Below are 19,985 nucleotides of genomic sequence, written 5' to 3'. Positions count from 1 at the left end.
AGCGACTCGGATCTTCCCGCCTTGCTCGGTTAACCCGAGCGCGCCCGAACGTCATCATGACGCTGTCGGATTCTCGCGAGGCTCGGATTCTATCGCGAGACTCGGATTCTATATAAGGAGCCGCGCGTCGCCGCCATTTTCACACGTGCATTGAGATTGATAGGGAGAGGACGTGGCTGGCGTCCTCTCCGTTTAGACACTTGATTTACTAATTTTGGGGAGCATTAGGAGTACTCAGTAGTGTACAGTGCAGAGTTTTGCTGATAGTGACCAGTGACCACCACTTTTATTTATAATCCGTTCTCTGCCTGAAAAAAGCGATACACAGCACACAGTGACTCAGTCACATACCATATCTGTGTGCACTGCTCAGGCTCAGGCCAGTGTGCTGCATCATCTATTATCTATATATAATATTATATATCTGTCTGACTGCTCAGCTCACACAGCTTATAATTGTGGGGGAGACTGGGGAGCACTACTGTAGTGCCAGTTATAGGTTATAGCAGGAGCCAGGAGTACATGATATATTATATAGTGAGTGACCACCAGACACACAGTGCAGTTTATTTAATATATCCGTTCTCTGCCTGAAAAAAGCGATACACACAGTGACTCAGTCAGTCACATACCATATCTGTGTGCACTGCTCAGGCTCAGGCCAGTGTGCTGCATCATCTATATATATTATATATCTGTCTGACTGCTCAGCTCACACAGCTTATAATTGTGGGGGAGACTGGGGAGCACTACTGCAGTGCCAGTTATAGGTTATAGCAGGAGCCAGGAGTACATAATATTATATTAAAATTAAACAGTGCACACTTTTGCTGCAGGAGTGCCACTGCCAGTGTGACTAGTGACCAGTGACCTGACCACCAGTATATAATATTAGTAGTATACTATCTCTTTATCAACCAGTCTATATTAGCAGCAGACACAGTACAGTGCGGTAGTTCACGGCTGTGGCTACCTCTGTGTCGGCACTCGGCAGCCCGTCCATAATTGTATATACCACCTAACCGTGGTTTTTTTTTCTTTCTTTATACATACATACTAGTTACGAGTATACTATCTCTTTATCAACCAGTCTATATATTAGCAGCAGACACAGTACAGTGCGGTAGTTCACGGCTGTGGCTACCTCTGTGTCGGCACTCGGCAGCCCGTCCATAATTGTATATACCACCTAACCGTGGTTTTTTTTTCTTTCTTTATACATACATACTAGTTACGAGTATACTATCTCTTTATCAACCAGTCTATATATTAGCAGCAGACACAGTACAGTGCGGTAGTTCACGGCTGTGGCTACCTCTGTGTCGGCACTCGGCAGCCCGTCCATAATTGTATATACCACCTAACCGTGGTTTTTTTTTCTTTCTTTATACATACATACTAGTTACGAGTATACTATCTCTTTATCAACCAGTCTATATTAGCAGCAGACACAGTACAGTGCGGTAGTTCACGGCTGTGGCTACCTCTGTGTCGGCACTCGGCAGCCCGTCCATAATTGTATATACCACCTAACCGTGGTTTTTTTTTCTTTCTTTATACATACATACTAGTTACGAGTATACTATCTCTTTATCAACCAGTCTATATATTAGCAGCAGACACAGTACAGTGCGGTAGTTCACGGCTGTGGCTACCTCTGTGTCGGCACTCGGCAGCCCGTCCATAATTGTATATACCACCTAACCGTGGGTTTTTTTTCTTTCTTTATACATACATACTAGTTACGAGTATACTATCTCTTTATCAACCAGTCTATATACTAGCAGCAGACACAGTACAGTGCGGTAGTTCACGGCTGTGGCTACCTCTGTGTCGGCACTCGGCAGCCCGTCCATAATTGTATATACCACCTAACCGTGGTTTTTTTTTCTTTCTTTATACATACATACTAGTTACGAGTATACTATCTCTTTATCAACCAGTCTATATATTAGCAGCAGACACAGTACAGTGCGGTAGTTCACGGCTGTGGCTACCTCTGTGTCGGCACTCGGCAGCCCGTCCATAATTGTATATACCACCTAACCGTGGTTTTTTTTTCTTTCTTTATACATACATACTAGTTACGAGTATACTATCTCTTTATCAACCAGTCTATATATTAGCAGCAGACACAGTACAGTGCGGTAGTTCACGGCTGTGGCTACCTCTGTGTCGGCACTCGGCAGCCCGTCCATAATTGTATATACCACCTAACCGTGGTTTTTTTTTCTTTCTTTATACATACATACTAGTTACGAGTATACTATCTCTTTATCAACCAGTCTATATATTAGCAGCAGACACAGTACAGTGCGGTAGTTCACGGCTGTGGCTACCTCTGTGTCGGCACTCGGCAGCCCGTCCATAATTGTATATACCACCTAACCGTGGTTTTTTTTTCTTTCTTTATACATACATACTAGTTACGAGTATACTATCTCTTTATCAACCAGTCTATATATTAGCAGCAGACACAGTACAGTGCGGTAGTTCACGGCTGTGGCTACCTCTGTGTCGGCACTCGGCAGCCCGTCCATAATTGTATATACCACCTAACCGTGGTTTTTTTTTCTTTCTTTATACATACATACTAGTTACGAGTATACTATCTCTTTATCAACCAGTCTATATATTAGCAGCAGACACAGTACAGTGCGGTAGTTCACGGCTGTGGCTACCTCTGTGTCGGCACTCGGCAGCCCGTCCATAATTGTATATACCACCTAACCGTGGTTTTTTTTTCTTTCTTTATACATACATACTAGTTACGAGTATACTATCTCTTTATCAACCAGTCTATATATTAGCAGCAGACACAGTACAGTGCGGTAGTTCACGGCTGTGGCTACCTCTGTGTCGGCACTCGGCAGCCCGTCCATAATTGTATACTAGTATCCAATCCATCCATCTCCATTGTTTACCTGAGGTGCCTTTTAGTTGTGCCTATTAAAATATGGAGAACAAAAATGTTGAGGTTCCAAAATTAGGGAAAGATCAAGATCCACTTCCACCTCGTGCTGAAGCTGCTGCCACTAGTCATGGCCGAGACGATGAAATGCCAGCAACGTCGTCTGCCAAGGCCGATGCCCAATGGCATAGTACAGAGCATGTCAAAACCAAAACACCAAATATCAGTAAAAAAAGGACTCCAAAACCTAAAATAAAATTGTCGGAGGAGAAGCGTAAACTTGCCAATATGCCATTTACCACACGGAGTGGCAAGGAACGGCTGAGGCCCTGGCCTATGTTCATGGCTAGTGGTTCAGCTTCACATGAGGATGGAAGCACTCAGCCTCTCGCTAGAAAACTGAAAAGACTCAAGCTGGCAAAAGGCAAAGCACCGCAAAGAACTGTGCGTTCTTTGAAATCCCAAATCCACAAGGAGAGTCCAATTGTGTCGGTTGCGATGCCTGACCTTCCCAACACTGGACGTGAAGAGCATGCGCCTTCCACCATTTGCACGCCCCCTGCAAGTGCTGGAAGGAGCACCCGCAGTCCAGTTCCTGATAGTCAGATTGAAGATGTCAGTGTTGAAGTACACCAGGATGAGGAGGATATGGGTGTTGCTGGCGCTGGGGAGGAAATTGACCAGGAGGATTCTGATGGTGAGGTGGTTTGTTTAAGTCAGGCACCCGGGGAGACACCTGTTGTCCGTGGGAGGAATATGGCCATTGACATGCCAGGTGAAAATACCAAAAAAATCAGCTCTTCGGTGTGGAGGTATTTCACCAGAAATGCGGACAACAGGTGTCAAGCCGTGTGTTCCCTTTGTCAAGCTGTAATAAGTAGGGGTAAGGACGTTAACCACCTCGGAACATCCTCCCTTATACGTCACCTGCAGCGCATTCATAATAAGTCAGTGACAAGTTCAAAAACTTTGGGTGACAGCGGAAGCAGTCCACTGACCAGTAAATCCCTTCCTCTTGTAACCAAGCTCACGCAAACCACCCCACCAACTCCCTCAGTGTCAATTTCCTCCTTCCCCAGGAATGCCAATAGTCCTGCAGGCCATGTCACTGGCAATTCTGACGAGTCCTCTCCTGCCTGGGATTCCTCCGATGCATCCTTGCGTGTAACGCCTACTGCTGCTGGCGCTGCTGTTGTTGCCGCTGGGAGTCGATGGTCATCCCAGAGGGGAAGTCGTAAGCCCACTTGTACTACTTCCAGTAAGCAATTGACTGTTCAACAGTCCTTTGCGAGGAAGATGAAATATCACAGCAGTCATCCTACTGCAAAGCGGATAACTGAGGCCTTGGCATCCTGGGTGGTGAGAAACGTGGTTCCGGTATCCATCATTACTGCAGAGCCAACTAGAGACTTGTTGGAGGTACTGTGTCCCCGGTACCAAATACCATCTAGGTTCCATTTCTCTAGGCAGGCGATACCGAAAATGTACACAGACCTCAGAAAAAGAGTCACCAGTGTCCTAAAAAATGCAGCTGTACCCAATGTCCACTTAACCACGGACATGTGGACAAGTGGAGCAGGGCAGGGTCAGGACTATATGACTGTGACAGCCCACTGGGTAGATGTATGGACTCCCGCCGCAAGAACAGCAGCGGCGGCACCAGTAGCAGCATCTCGCAAACGCCAACTCTTTCCTAGGCAGGCTACGCTTTGTATCACCGCTTTCCAGAATACGCACACAGCTGAAAACCTCTTACGGCAACTGAGGAAGATCATCGCGGAATGGCTTACCCCAATTGGACTCTCCTGTGGATTTGTGGCATCGGACAACGCCAGCAATATTGTGTGTGCATTAAATCTGGGCCAATTCCAGCACGTCCCATGTTTTGCACATACCTTGAATTTGGTGGTGCAGAATTTTTTAAAAAACGACAGGGGCGTGCAAGAGATGCTGTCGGTGGCCAGAAGAATTGCGGGACACTTTCGGCGTACAGGCACCACGTACAGAAAACTGGAGCACCACCAAAAACTACTGAACCTGCCCTGCCATCATCTGAAGCAAGAAGTGGTAACGAGGTGGAATTCAACCCTCTATATGCTTCAGAGGTTGGAGGAGCAGCAAAAGGCCATTCAAGCCTATACAATTGAGCACGATATAGTAGGTGGAATGCACCTGTCTCAAGTGCAGTGGAGAATGATTTCAACGTTGTGCAAGGTTCTGATGCCCTTTGAACTTGCCACACGTGAAGTCAGTTCAGACACTGCCAGCCTGAGTCAGGTCATTCCCCTCATCAGGCTTTTGCAGAAGAAGCTGGAGGCATTGAAGAAGGAGCTAAAAGGGAGCGATTCCGCTAGGCATGTGGGACTTGTGGATGCAGCCCTTAATTCGCTTAACAAGGATTCACGGGTGGTCAATCTGTTGAAATCAGAGCACTACATTTTGGCCACCGTGCTCGATCCTAGATTTAAAGCCTACCTTGGATCTCTCTTTCCGGCAGACACAGGTCTGCTGGGGTTGAAAGACCTGCTGGTGACAAAATTGTCAAGTCAAGCGGAACGCGACCTGTCAACATCTCCTCCTTCACATTCTCCCGCAACTGGGGGTGCGAGGAAAAGGCTCAGAATTCCGAGCCCACCCGCTGGCGGTGATGCAGGGCAGTCTGGAGCGACTGCTGATGCTGACATCTGGTCCGTACTGAAGGACCTGACAACGATTACGGACATGTCGTCTACTGTCACTGCATATGATTCTCTCAACATTGATAGAATGGTGGAGGATTATATGAGTGACCGCATCCAAGTAGGCACGTCACACAGTCCGTACTTATACTGGCTGGAAAAAGAGGCAATTTGGAGGCCCTTGCACAAACTGGCTTTATTCTACCTAAGTTGCCCTCCCACAAGTGTGTACTCAGAAAGAGTGTTTAGTGCCGCCGCTCACCTTGTCAGCAATCGGCGTACGAGGTTACATCCAGAAAATGTGGAGAAGATGATGTTCATTAAAATGAATTATAATCAATTCCTCCGCGGAGACATTGACCAGCAGCAATTGCCTCCACAAAGTACACAGGGAGCTGAGATGGTGGATTCCAGTGGGGACGAATTGATAATCTGTGAGGAGGGGGATGTACACGGTGATATATCGGAGGGTGAAGATGAGGTGGACATCTTGCCTCTGTAGAGCCAGTTTGTGCAAGGAGAGATTAATTGCTTCTTTTTTGGGGGGGGTCCAAACCAACCCGTCATATCAGTCACAGTCGTGTGGCAGACCCTGTCACTGAAATGATGGGTTGGTTAAAGTGTGCATGTCCTGTTTTGTTTATACAACATAAGGGTGGGTGGGAGGGCCCAAGGACAATTCCATCTTGCACCTCTTTTTTCTTTTCTTTTTCTTTGCATCATGTGCTGATTGGGGAGGTTTTTTTTGGAAGGGACATCCTGCGTGACACTGCAGTGCCACTCCTAGATGGGCTCGGTGTTTGTGTCGGCCACTAGGGTCGCTAATCTTACTCACACAGTCAGCTACCTCATTGCGCCTCTTTTTTTCTTTGCGTCATGTGCTGTTTGGGGAGGGTTTTTTGGAAGGGACATCCTGCGTGACACTGCAGTGCCACTCCTAGATGGGCCCGGTGTTTGTGTCGGCCACTAGGGTCGCTAATCTTACTCACACAGCTACCTCATTGCGCCTCTTTTTTTCTTTGCGTCATGTGCTGTTTGGGGAGGGTTTTTTGGAAGGGACATCCTGCGTGACACTGCAGTGCCACTCCTAGATGGGCCCGGTGTTTGTGTCGGCCACTAGGGTCGCTAATCTTACTCACACAGCTACCTCATTGCGCCTCTTTTTTTCTTTGCGTCATGTGCTGTTTGGGGAGGGTTTTTTGGAAGGGCCATCCTGCGTGACACTGCAGTGCCACTCCTAGATGGGCCCGGTGTTTGTGTCGGCCACTAGGGTCGCTAATCTTACTCACACAGCTACCTCATTGCGCCTCTTTTTTTCTTTGCGTCATGTGCTGTTTGGGGAGGGTTTTTTGGAAGGGCCATCCTGCGTGACACTGCAGTGCCACTCCTAGATGGGCCCGGTGTTTGTGTCGGCCACTAGGGTCGCTAATCTTACTCACACAGCTACCTCATTGCGCCTCTTTTTTTCTTTGCGTCATGTGCTGTTTGGGGAGGGTTTTTTGGAAGGGACATCCTGCGTGACACTGCAGTGCCACTCCTAGATGGGCCCGGTGTTTGTGTCGGCCACTAGGGTCGCTTATCTTACTCACACAGCGACCTCGGTGCAAATTTTTAGGACTAAAAATAATATTGTGAGGTGTGAGGTATTCAGAATAGACTGAAAATGAGTGTAAATTATGGTTTTTGAGGTTAATAATACTTTGGGATCAAAATGACCCCCAAATTCTATGATTTAAGCTGTTTTTTAGTGTTTTTTGAAAAAAACACCCGAATCCAAAACACACCCGAATCCGACAAAAAAAATTCGGTGAGGTTTTGCCAAAACGCGTTCGAACCCAAAACACGGCCGCGGAACCGAACCCAAAACCAAAACACAAAACCCGAAAAATTTCAGGCGCTCATCTCTACTGGACACTCTGACACCACGAGGCCTAAATGAGGCAAAACCATTCAATATTTTTCTTGGATAGGGCTATGACTAGATTTTTTTAATATTTGCATTTTTCATAATGTATGTTTACAATTATGTGTGTTGTCTTGTTTGTGATTTTCTTGTCTTTTGTGTTGGTGATCACTCTGGTTCACCTAGTGGCAGAGGCAATATCACACACCCAATACGGTCTCCATTAAGTCCTGGGTTCCATCTATATCCATATTATGTGTTTTAAACTTCTACTACACATTTCTCAGCTAAGCTGTATAAGTCATTATGAATCATTCTATATATACTTACAAAGGCGAGAATTTGTGGTTCTTTTGGTTAGTGATAGGCGGTTAACAAGCTTTTATCTCAGGAATGAAGTGTTGACAACAGTAAATATGAATTATTATGCAATAATTACTTGTCATCTATTGGAATCAAACTAAGAGATGTTTAATGTGGTTAATGCTTGTTCCGCACTCAGGACTAATATGGAGCCCCTGCCCTATGCTTAATACATCTATGATTCCCGTACTTGCGCGCCTTATTACACACAATTTATGATTATATTCACTTATGTGTTTTTGTCGGTCATGTGATCGTATATACTGGCGTCAGTCGGGTTGCTTAGCGACGACGTACAGCCGTCCTATGCCATTTACACTTCCGGCCACATACACAGTGGAGCGCACGTCACGTCCGCTAATCCACTTCCGCCGGATGGACGTGTGCGTTCCACTGGCAATGGAACGCACAGCACTTCCGGTAACGCGACTATCAGCCGCTATCGGTTGTTTTCTTGGTTTTAAATAGTTGTGATTGTGTTCACATGTTATGTAACTCTATGATGTCATAGGACATTTGATTGGCTGTACACATATCCTTGATTAAACATGTTAAACACTTGAATACCAGGGTTTTTGTTACTTCCTGTTGGATGATTGATGGGCGGGGTTTGTGATTTGCCTCTGCTATAAAAGTGCTCCAGGGTTTGATGTGTGTCATGGGCTGCTGGGTGAGAACCTGTTGTAATCTTGTTAGTCTTGAAAAAGGCTCAGATGGAGCCGAAACGTCGACACCTTTTGCTGACATGCTGTTAATTGTCTCTATGTGAGACACACCAATAAAGTTTTCATCATCAAGGAAGTGGTGAGTGCCTGTATCTTTTTTTGGATATATTTCTGGATTTCTTGTGAATCTCTTATGGAGCACCGCCCAGGTTGCAAATTGGAGCAGTGAGTGTGGACTTTCTGGATATATATATATATATATATATATATATAATTTGTAGCTGTCACAGTGGTGAAGATGAGCAGTCTCAGCATTATAGATTAGGGCAATATACTGTATATAAGCTTAAGTAAACTAGTTTAAATGAGCTGCAGGGGTTAACACCAGTCACAGTGAGTATGTGTGTGTGTGTGTGTGTGTGTGTGTGTGTGTGTGTGTGTGTGTGTTTGTATTTTACCTCCGATCCTCTCACCATCCTGCTTCCATCCATCACTGTGCTGTCAGCGGGCTGAAATGCTGAATGCTATGCTGTGTGGGACCAGAGAAAGGTCAGCAGCATGACCACATTCATAGCTAGGGCGGGCGGGCGGGCCGCTGGTATAATTTTTCGGCTTGCCGCTGAGGAAGGGAAACTAGACGTTACCCTGACTCCCTAGCTCCAGCTGCGGCGGCCATCTTTCTGCAGGGTGCAATGCCTCATGGGATTTGTAGTCTCTATGCTACTGCATAAAGTGTAAGCAGTAGCACACATGACTACAAATCCCATTTTTCTTCACTAGATTCTCTGCTGTGTCAGATGCAGCTGATCCCAGCGCCCTATCCAATCCCGCGCCCGGGTCACATGACCCCCTAGCCCCTCCCTAGTTTCGGCTCTGCACCCAGTTGTGAGGTCAGTCACTGGCATGGCTGGACTGCCCATCTGGCATTTCTAGAACATGCCAGAAGGGTCGATGAGCAGGTGGGCCGATCCAGTCCCTAAGAGGCACAGTGTGGGGAATAAGGTTTAGAAACAGTGGTGAAATGAGCCTTAACTTAACAAAAATGTCTTACCGGGACGAGACGGGTCCGTCGGTCTCGGTGAATAGGTCAGAGAACTAGTTGGGGTGGATGAGCCCGATGTCACCATGGAAAATGATGGAGCTGTGAAAAAAAGTGCACTGTCAGTTTAATACTGTATACGGCACATGTGGTGTTTTATTTAAATTACAGTAAAGAAGGTACAGTACAGTTTAGAACTCGGAGGTCTAGGTTTAGTATTCTACCGTAGATCTCATGGGGCCCTAAACAAAATGAGACCTACAGGGCCCTAAGCAGATTCTTTGGGCAGTGTAAATCCCCCACTGTGTACTGTAGTGTAGATACAGTATTCTTAAAAGTTGGATACAGTACAGTCAGTAATGTATAGTACAGTAGTTCTAACATGGTAGTGCAGGAGTGTCGGGCCACTCCTCAGATTCCTCCTCTGGTAGTATGGGGGAATGTACTGTGGATAAAGAAATGTTCGGTCACTTTCCGAAATGATAGTAATACAGTACAGCATACAGAAATACTATACAATATCATTCGGCAGCACATGTGAACACCAATAAAGTACAGTAAGAAGATTATTGATGCTGGAGACTAAAATTATGTTTACTGTCATGTAATCAGTGGCGTAACTACTGACCCCACAGCCCCCGTGGTGGCTTGGAGGCGCAGGGCTGCGGGCGGCGCTGCCACTGATTTAGCACAGATTGACATTCGGACGAGCTGCTGTTGCTGCTTCTTGAGGGGAGGAGAGCATGCAGTGTGCGCCTCTCCTGCCCCTCTGTGTCTACTTTCAATTTGGCGCCAGCCCGTGAGCCAATCAGAGCTCGCGGTCCGGCAGCCAAGGCTCCTGAATCTGTGTTCTCCTACAGTACGGTAATGTAGCTATCCTACTCTACTTTGGACACCATGCAAAGAAAGGTACAGTATCCATACAGAAAGACAGGGGAAGACCAGCAGCAAGATTGCTTGACAACTACAGTATTACTGTATGTTGTACAGTATGTACAGTACTACGTATACTATCACACTATCAACACTGAGCCACTTGAGGGAAGGTAAAAATTTCCTTAGGGCAGCAATCCATAGGGTCATCATACTGTAAATAATCATTAACAACAGAACATATACATTACAGTGCAGTACTTACAGCCTGGGGGAGGCCTGGTGTATGCAGGAGGTAGTGCTGCTGCCACCTCCTCATCCGAGGAGCAGGAGGCACAGTACAGTGTTTGCTCTGGGCTGGTCCACCCACCGCTGTCTGTACTGGGGCCCGAGGGGCTGTCTGGCCTGGCTTCCTCCTACTGGACTGTTGAAAAAAATGGCAGCACAATTTTCAATAGGATAGATGAGGCAGGGTGGGAGGAGATGAGGAGATGGAGACAGAGAGACAGAATACTGTACTGTATGCCTACAGTTGGCCCTTAACAAAAACAAGTACTGTACTTACTTTGGGGAGGGCTGCGCCTTCCTCTCCAGTGTCCTCCTGCTGTGCTGGGACCTGGAAGGCTGCCTGCGTCCTTCAGCTGCGAGCGTTGCTGGACTGTTGAAAAAAAAATGGCAGCACAATTTTCAGTAAACAATATGGCTGGGAAGCAAGGTGGTCCTAGCAAGGAGGAGGAACTCCCCCCACCCCCGGCCTCCCGACACCTATGCAATAACGGGATTACGTGCACCGCAGGTGCACCCCCAATAAAGGGCCGTTGTCTCAAAAATCAAGGTGCATGGCCCAATATATATAGTATACCCAATTAAAATTATGATGCACAGTAGCACAATCTTATTCACATTCCACCACATACTGTACTGTAGGGGTGTCCCTTATTCATGTTATGACACACATTAGTGCCCCTCATACACAAAGCCCACAGCAGTAGCACCCCTAATACACATAATGCCCACAGCAGTAATGCCCCTTATACAATGCCCACAGTAGTATTGCCCCTTATGCTATGGCCACTGTACTGTTAGTGCCCCTTATGTACAGTAGAGCCCATAAAAGAAATGCCCCCAGTAGTAGTGCCCTTTATGTCCCCAGGAGTGCCCCTTATGTCCCGCTTATAAAGTGACTCCTATGCAAATCCCGTAAATCTCAAAAATAAAAATAGACGCTTGCAGGGGTGATCAAGAACCAATTCAAATATTTATTGTCACTGTAATAGGCAAAATCAGTGCTGGGGTCTTCCAATCATAAATTACAGTACAGTATTTGGGCAATCAGAAGTGAATCCTTTCCCTCACCACATACAGTAATTGAACCTAAGGATGACATACAGTACTGTACAAGCACATTTTACTTTTGTTTATTTATTTTTTTCTAAATTTCTCAATAAAAAACTTTTGGCCTAGGGGTGCCGTGACTCAAAAACGTTTGGGAACCACTGGTATAAAAAGTACACAATAAAGAGAGTACAAGACTTACTGCTTGTGGCGCTGGTCCCCGGTATGGCAGTGAAAGAGTGGTGCCGGGCCCTTCGCCACCTTATCTGCTGCTGGGCCCTTTGCCATCTTATCTGCTGCTGACGCCCTGGGTACAAAAAGGAATGTACAGTGCCCTTAGATACAGTACATTACTGCACATACTGAATGCTGTAACAGTAAATAATGGTTGAGGAGGTGCTTAGGTACACGGGGTAACGGTCATTGGGTGCACCACACTAAGGTTGACAGTCATTATGTCGACCACTATTGGTCGACAGTGTTGATAGGTGGACATGGTCTATAAGTGGACATGTGCTAGGTCGTCATGAAAAAAGGTCAACATGGTACTATTGACATTTTTGGGTATCGTTTTTTTTGCAGAGTGACCGGGAACCCCAATTAGTGGTCGACCTAATGAATGTTGACCTAATGATGGTTGACCATATGATCAGATACCGGTCACTATTCCCATTCGTAACCCATGTGGATCGTAAAATATGAAAAAGTTCAAAAAATGAAAACATTTTAGAAAAATGCATGTCAACCTTTTGTCATGTCTATATAGTACATGTCTACCAAGAAGCCCCGATGACCTAGACACCCTGTTGACCTACTTACTATCGACCAATTGTGGTCAACCTAGACACTGTCGACCTAAGTATTGTCGACCCCAAGACCGGATCCCCTGTACAAGTAAACCCCAGGCAACGAGCAGGTACAGTAATTTAAAATTAATTAGAAGCCTTACTGTAGGACTTAATGTTTAATGGGCATTGTGGTGTGTGGCATAATGTATCACGGACATTGCGGTGTGTCATAATGTGTCACAGGCACTGGTGTTTCTATAATGGGTGCAATATGTGCAGAGGGGGCCCCCACCGCACACAGAGCACCCATTTGGGTAATACACACCTCTCCGGAGTCCCGCGCCGACATCACCGCTGCTGTTAAAACTCATTTTCACAGAGTTCTGCGCATGCGCAGTAGAGAAATCTCTGGGAAACTGGCCGCCGCGCCATTTTCCTGGAGATCTGCGCATGCGCAGTAGAGTCTGAGCCCTCTACTGCGAGGAGACATGGTGCACTAATGGGGTTCCCTGTCACTTTACGAACAAAACAACACCAAAAACAAAAAACAAAACTCATGTCGACCTTCCAACCCTGTCGACCTAGGTACTGTCGACCAATAGTGGTCAACCTAAACATTGTTGACCTAGTTACTGTCGATTCTATGATCCACACCTATATCATGGGCATTGTGGTATGTGGTATAATGCTTCAGGGGATTGTAGTGTGTGGCATAATGTATAAGGGGCATTGCGGTGTGTGGCATAGGGTATAACGAGCATTGCGGTATGGTGTGTGGTGTCCGGGCATGGTTCCGGTATGAATGGTCGACCATGTTAAGGTCGACAATCATTAGGTCGACCACTATTGGTCGATAGTGACATGGTCGACATGCACTCATGGTCGACACATGAAAAGGTCAGCATGGATTTTTGGATTGTTTTTGGTGTCGTTTTCTTCGTAAAGTGACGGGGAACCCGAATTAGTGTACCGCGTCTCCTTGCATGGCTCGCTTCGCTCGCCATCCTGCGCTCGGCGCAGGTTACTATTCCCAATCGTAGTCCACGTGGATGGCAAAGCATGAAAAATTAAAAAATTTATTTAAAAAAAGCCATGTCGACCTTTTCATATGCTGACCTGTCATGTCGACTATTTTCATGTTTCAACCATGAGTCCATGTCGACCATGTCACTGTCGACCAATAGTGGTTGACCTAATGACTATCAACCTTAACATGGTCGCCCATCCAAACGGATTCCTCCGGGCACAATTTCTAAACTGACGTCTGGAGGAGGGGCATAGAGGGAGGGGCCAGCCCACACGTTTAAAGTCATTTAGTGCCGATGGCTCCTACAGACCTGTCTATACCCCATGGTACTAAATGGACCCCAGCATCCTCTAGAACATTAGAGAAATGTACATTACTTAAATACAGTAGTAATAATGTGTAATGATGTGCACCGGAAATTTTTCGGGTTTTGTGTTTTGGTTTTGGGTTCGGTTCCGCGGCCGTGTTTTGGGTTCGGACACGTTTTGGCAAAACCTCACCGAAAAATTTTTGTCGGATTCGGGTGTTTTTTTTTTAAAAAACACTAAAAAACAGCTTAAATCATAGAATTTGGGGGTCATTTTGATCCCATAGTATTATTAACCTCAATAACCATAATTTCCACTCATTTTCAGTCTATTCTGAACACCTCACACCTCACAATATTATTTTTAGTCCTAAAATTTGCACAGAGGTGGCTGGATGGCTAAGCTAAGCGACACAAGTGGCCGACACAAACACCTGGCCCATCTAGGAGTGGCACTGCAGTGTCAGACAGGATGGCACTTGAAAAAAATAGTCCCCAAACAGCACATGATGCAAAGAAAAAAAGAGGCGCACCAAGGTCGCTGTGTGACTAAGCTAAGCGACACAAGTGGCCGACACAAACACCTGGCCCATCTAGGAGTGGCACTGCAGTGTCAGACAGGATGGCACTTGAAAAAAATTGTCCCCAAACAGCACATGATGCAAAGAAAAAAAGAGGCGCACCAAGGTCGCTGTGTGACTAAGCTAAGCGACCCAAGTGGCCGACACAAACACCTGGCCCATCTAGGAGTGGGACTGCAGTGTCAGACAGGATGGCACTTGAAAAAAATAGTCCCCAAACAGAACATGATGCAAAGAAAAATGAAAGAAAAAAGAGGTGCAAGATGGAATTGTCCTTGGGCCCTCCCACCCACCCTTATGTTGTATAAACAGGACATGCACACTTTAACGAACCCATCATTTCAGCGACAGGGTCTGCCACACGACTGTGACTGAAATGACTGGTTGGTTTGGGCCCCCACCAAAAAAGAAGCAATCAATCTCTCCTTGCACAAACTGGCTCTACAGAGGCAAGATGTCCACCTCCTCCTCATCGTCCGATTCCTCACCCCTTTCACTGTGTACATCCCCCTCCTCACAGATTATTAATTCGTCCCCACTGAAATCCACCATCTCAGGTCCCCGTGTACTTTCTGGAGGCAATTGCTGCTGGTGAATGTCTCGACGGAGGAATTGATTATAATTAATTTTAATGAACATCATCTTCTCTACATTTTCTGGAAGTAACCTCGTACGCCGATTGCTGACAAGGTGAGCGGCTGCACTAAACACTCTTTCGGAGTACAAACTGGAGGGAGGGCAACTTAGGTAGAATAAAGCCAGTTTCTGCAAGGGCCTCCAAATTGCCTCTTTTTCCTGCCAGTATACGTACGGACTGTCTGACATGCCTACTTGGATGCGGTCACTCATATAATCCTCCACCATTCTTTCAATGGTGAGAGAATCATATGCAGTGACAGTAGACAACATGTCAGTAATCGTTGGCATGTCCTTCAGTCCGGACCAGATGTCAGCACTCGCTCCAGACTGCCCTGCATCACCGCCAGCGGGTGGGCTCGGAATTCTTAGCCTTTTCCTCGCACCCCCAGTTGCGGGAGAATGTGAAGGAGGAGCTGTTGACGGGTCACGTTCCGCTTGACTTGACAATTTTCTCACCAGCAGGTCTTTGAACCCCTGCAGACTTGTGTCTGCCGGAAAGAGAGATACAACGTAGGTTTTAAAATAAGAATTTACTTACCGATAATTCTATTTCTCATAGTCCGTAGTGGATGCTGGGGACTCCGAAAGGACCATGGGGAATAGTGGCTCCGCAGGAGACTGGGCACAAAAGTAAAAAGCTTTAGGACTACCTGGTGTGCACTGGCTCCTCCCCCTATGACCCTCCTCCAAGCCTCAGTTAGGATACTGTGCCCGGACGAGCGTACACAATAAGGAAGGATTTTGAATCCCGGGTAAGACTCATACCAGCCACACCAATCACACCGTACAACTTGTGATCTGAACCCAGTTAACAGCATGATAACAGAAGGAGCCTCTGAAAAGATGGCTCACAACAACAATAACCCGATTTTTGTAACAATAACTATGTACAAGTAATGCAGACAATCCGCACTTGGGATGGGCGCCCAGCATCCACTACGGACTATGAGAAATAGAATTATCGGTAAGTAAATTCTTATTTTCTCTAACGTCCTAGTGGATGCTGGGGACTCCGAAAGGACCATGGGGATTATACCAAAGCTCCCAAACGGGCGGGAGAGTGCGGATGACTCTGCAGCACCGAATGAGAGAACTCCAGGTCCTCCTCAGCCAGGGTATCAAATTTGTAGAATTTAGCAAACGTGTTTGCCCCTGACCAAGTAGCTGCTCGGCAAAGTTGTAAAGCCGAGACCCCTCGGGCAGCCGCCCAAGATGAGCCCACTTTCCGTGTGGAATGGGCTTTTACAGATTTTGGCTGTGGCAGGCCTGCCACAGAGTGTGCAAGCTGAATTGTACTACAAATCCAACGAGCAATCGTCTGCTTAGAAGCAGGAGCACCCAGCTTGTTGGGTGCATACAGGATAAACAGCGAATCAGATTTCCTGACTCCAGCCGTCCTGGAAACATATATTTCCAGGGCCCTGACAACGTCTAGCAACTTGGAATCCTCCAAGTCCCTAGTAGCCGCAGGCACCACAATAGGCTGGTTTAAGTGAAAAGCTGAAACCACCTTAGGGAGAAATTGAGGACGAGTCCTCAATTCTGCCCTGTCCGTATGAAAAATTAGGTAAGGGCTTTTATAGGATAAAGCCGCCAATTCTGAGACACGCCTGGCTGAAGCCAGCGCTAACAGCATTACCACTTTCCATGTGAGATATTTTAAGTCCACAGTGGTGAGTGGTTCAAACCAATGTGATTTTAGGAATCCCAAAACTACATTGAGATCCCAAGGTGCCACTGGAGGCACAAAAGGAGGCTGTATATGCAGTACTCCCTTGACAAACGTCTGAACTTCAGGAACAGAAGCCAGTTCTTTTTGGAAGAATATTGACAGGGCCGAAATTTGAACCTTAATGGACCCCAATTTGAGGCCCATAGACAGTCCTGTTTGCAGGAAACGACCCAGTTGAAATTCCTCTGTAGGGGCCTTCCTGGCCTCGCACCACGCAACATATTTACGCCAAATACGGTGATAATGTTGTACGGTTACATCCTTCCTGGCTTTGATCAGGGTAGGGATGACTTCATCCGGAATGCCTTTTTCCTTCAGGATCCGGCGTTCAACCGCCATGCCGTCAAACGCAGCCGCGGTAAGTCTTAGAACAGACATGGTCCCTGCTGGAGCAGGTCCTTTCTTAGAGGTAGAGGCCACGGGTCTTCCGTGAGCATCTCTTGAATTTCCGGGTACCAAGTCCTTCTTGGCCAATCCGGAGCCACGAGTATAGTCTTTACTCCTCTCCTTCTTATGATTCTCAGTACTTTTGGTATGAGAGGAAGAGGAGGGAACACATACACTGACTGGTACACCCACGGTGTTACCAGAGCGTCCACAGCTATTGCCTGAGGGTCCCTTGACCTGGCGCAATATCTGTCCAGTTTTTTGTTGAGGCGGGACGCCATCATGTCCACCTTTGGTTTTTCCCAACGGTTCACAATCATGTGGAAGACTTCTGGGTGAAGTCCCCACTCCCCCGGGTGAAGATCGTGTCTGCTGAGGAAGTCTGCTTCCCAGTTGTCCACTCCCGGAATGAACACTGCTGACAGTGCTATCACATGATTCTCCGCCCAGCGAAGAATCCTTGCCACTTCCATCATTGCCCTCCTGCTTCTTGTGCCGCCCTGTCTGTTTACGTGGGCGACTGCCGTGATGTTGTCCGACTGGATCAACACCGGCTGACCCTGAAGCAGAGGTCTTGCCTGACTTAGGGCATTGTAAATGGCCCTTAGTTCCAGGATATTTATGTGAAGTGACGTTTCCATGCTTGACCACAAGCCCTGGAAATTTCTTCCCTGTGTGACTGCTCCCCAGCCTCTCAGGCTGGCATCCGTGGTCACCAGGACCCAATCCTGAATGCCGAATCTGCGGCCCTCTAGGAGATGAGCACTCTGTAACCACCACAGGAGAGACACCCTTGTCCTTGGAGACAGGGTTATCCGCTGATGCATTTGAAGATGCGATCCGGACCATTTGTCCAGCAGATCCCACTGAAAAGTTCTTGCGTGGAATCTGCCGAATGGAATCGCTTCGTAAGAAGCCACCATCTTTCCCAGGACCCTTGTGCATTGATGTACTGACACTTGGCCTGGTCTTAGGAGGTTCCTGACTAGGTCGGATAACTCCTTGGCCTTCTCCTCCGGGAGAAACACCTTTTTCTGTACTGTGTCCAGAATCATCCCTAGGAACAGCAGACGTGTCGTCGGAATCAGCTGCGATTTTGGAATATTTAGAATCCATCCGTGCTGTCGTAGTACTACTTGAGATAGTGCTACTCCGACCTCTAACTGTTCTCTGGACCTTGCCCTTATCAGGAGATCGTCCAAGTAAGGGATAATTAAGACGCCTTTTCTTCGAAGAAGAATCATCATTTCGGCCATTACCTTGGTAAAGACCCGGGGTGCCGTGGACAATCCAAACGGCAGCGTCTGAAACTGATAGTGACAGTTCTGTACCACAAACCTGAGGTACCCTTGGTGAGAAGGGCAAATTGGGAAATGGAGGTAAGCATCCTTGATGTCCAGAGACACCATATAGTCCCCTTCTTCCAGGTTCGCTATCACTGCTCTGAGTGACTCCATCTTGAACTTGAACCTTTTTATGTAAGTGTTCAAGGATTTCAGATTTAAAATGGGTCTCACCGAGCCGTCCGGCTTCGGTACCACAAACAGCGTGGAATAATACCCCTTTCCCTGTTGTAGGAGGGGTACCTTGATTATCACCTGCTGGGAATACAGCTTGTGAATGGCTTCCAATACCGCCTCCCTGTCGGGGGGAGACGTTGGTAAAGCAGACTTCAGGAACCGGCGAGGGGGAGACGTCTCGAATTCCAATTTGTACCCCTGAGATACTACCTGCAGGATCCAGGGGTCCACTTGCGAGTGAGCCCACTGCGCGCTGAAATTCTTGAGACGGGCCCCCACCGTGCCTGAGTCCGCTTGTAAGGCCCCAGCGTCATGCTGAGGACTTGGCAGAAGCGGGGGAGGGCTTCTGTTCGTGGGAAGAGGCTGTCTGCTGCAGTCTTTTTCCCCTTCCTCTGCCCCGGGGCAGATATGAGTGGCCTTTCGCCCGCTTGCCCTTATGGGGACGAAAGGACTGAGCCTGAAAAGACGGTATCTTTTTCTGCTGCGAGGTGACTTGGGGTAAAAAGGTGGATTTTCCAGCCGTTGCCGTGGCCACCAGGTCCGATAGACCGACCCCAAATAACTCCTCCCCTTTATACGGCAATACTTCCATATGCCGTTTGGAATCCGCATCCCCTGACCACTGTCGCGTCCATAATCCTCTTCTGGCAGAAATGGACATCGCACTTACTCTTGATGCCAGAGTGCAAATATCCCTCTGTGCATCTCGCATATATAGAAATGCATCCTTTAAATGCTCTATAGTCAATAATATATTGTCCCTGTCCAGGGTATCAATATTTTCAGTCAGGGAATCCGACCAAGCCACCCCAGCACTGCACATCCAGGCTGAGGCGATTGCTGGTCGCAGTATAATACCAGTATGTGTGTATATACTTTTAAGGATATTTTCCAGCTTTCTATCAGCTGGTTCCTTGAGGGCGGCCGTATCGGGGGACGGTAACGCCACTTGTTTTGATAAGCGTGTGAGCGCCTTATCTACGCTAGGGGGTGTTTCCCAACGCGCCCTAACCTCTGGCGGGAAAGGGTATAATGCCAATAACTTTTTAGAAATTAGCAGTTTTTTATCGGGGGAAACCCACGATTCATTACACACCTCATTCAATTCATCTGATTCGGGAAAAACTACGGGTAGTTTTTTCACACCCCACATAATACCCTTTTTTGTGGTACTTGTAGTATCAGAAATGTTCAAAACCTCCTTCATTGCCGTGATCATGTAACGTGTGGCCCTACT

General features: G+C 47.1%; 1 long non-coding RNA gene across 1 annotated transcript in view; it reads right to left on the bottom strand.

Annotated features, from left to right (window-relative positions):
* Positions 1-19,985, bottom strand: part of LOC134947607 (uncharacterized) — a 62,690-nt gene that overhangs the window by 14,350 nt on the left and 28,355 nt on the right. The window contains exons 2-5 of the long non-coding RNA XR_010182650.1: positions 11,970-12,074; positions 10,998-11,090; positions 10,698-10,856; positions 9,572-9,661 (exon numbers count right to left, since the gene is read on the bottom strand). This is a non-coding gene — a long non-coding RNA (uncharacterized LOC134947607). The remainder of the gene's footprint in view (positions 1-9,571; positions 9,662-10,697; positions 10,857-10,997; positions 11,091-11,969; positions 12,075-19,985) is intronic.

This window comes from Pseudophryne corroboree, chromosome 8 (genome assembly GCF_028390025.1).
Source record: "Pseudophryne corroboree isolate aPseCor3 chromosome 8, aPseCor3.hap2, whole genome shotgun sequence".
In the NCBI taxonomy this organism is placed as follows: domain Eukaryota; kingdom Metazoa; phylum Chordata; class Amphibia; order Anura; family Myobatrachidae; genus Pseudophryne; species Pseudophryne corroboree.
Note: the sequence above shows the minus strand (reverse complement) of the source record. Positions and strands in the feature narration are given on the sequence as shown.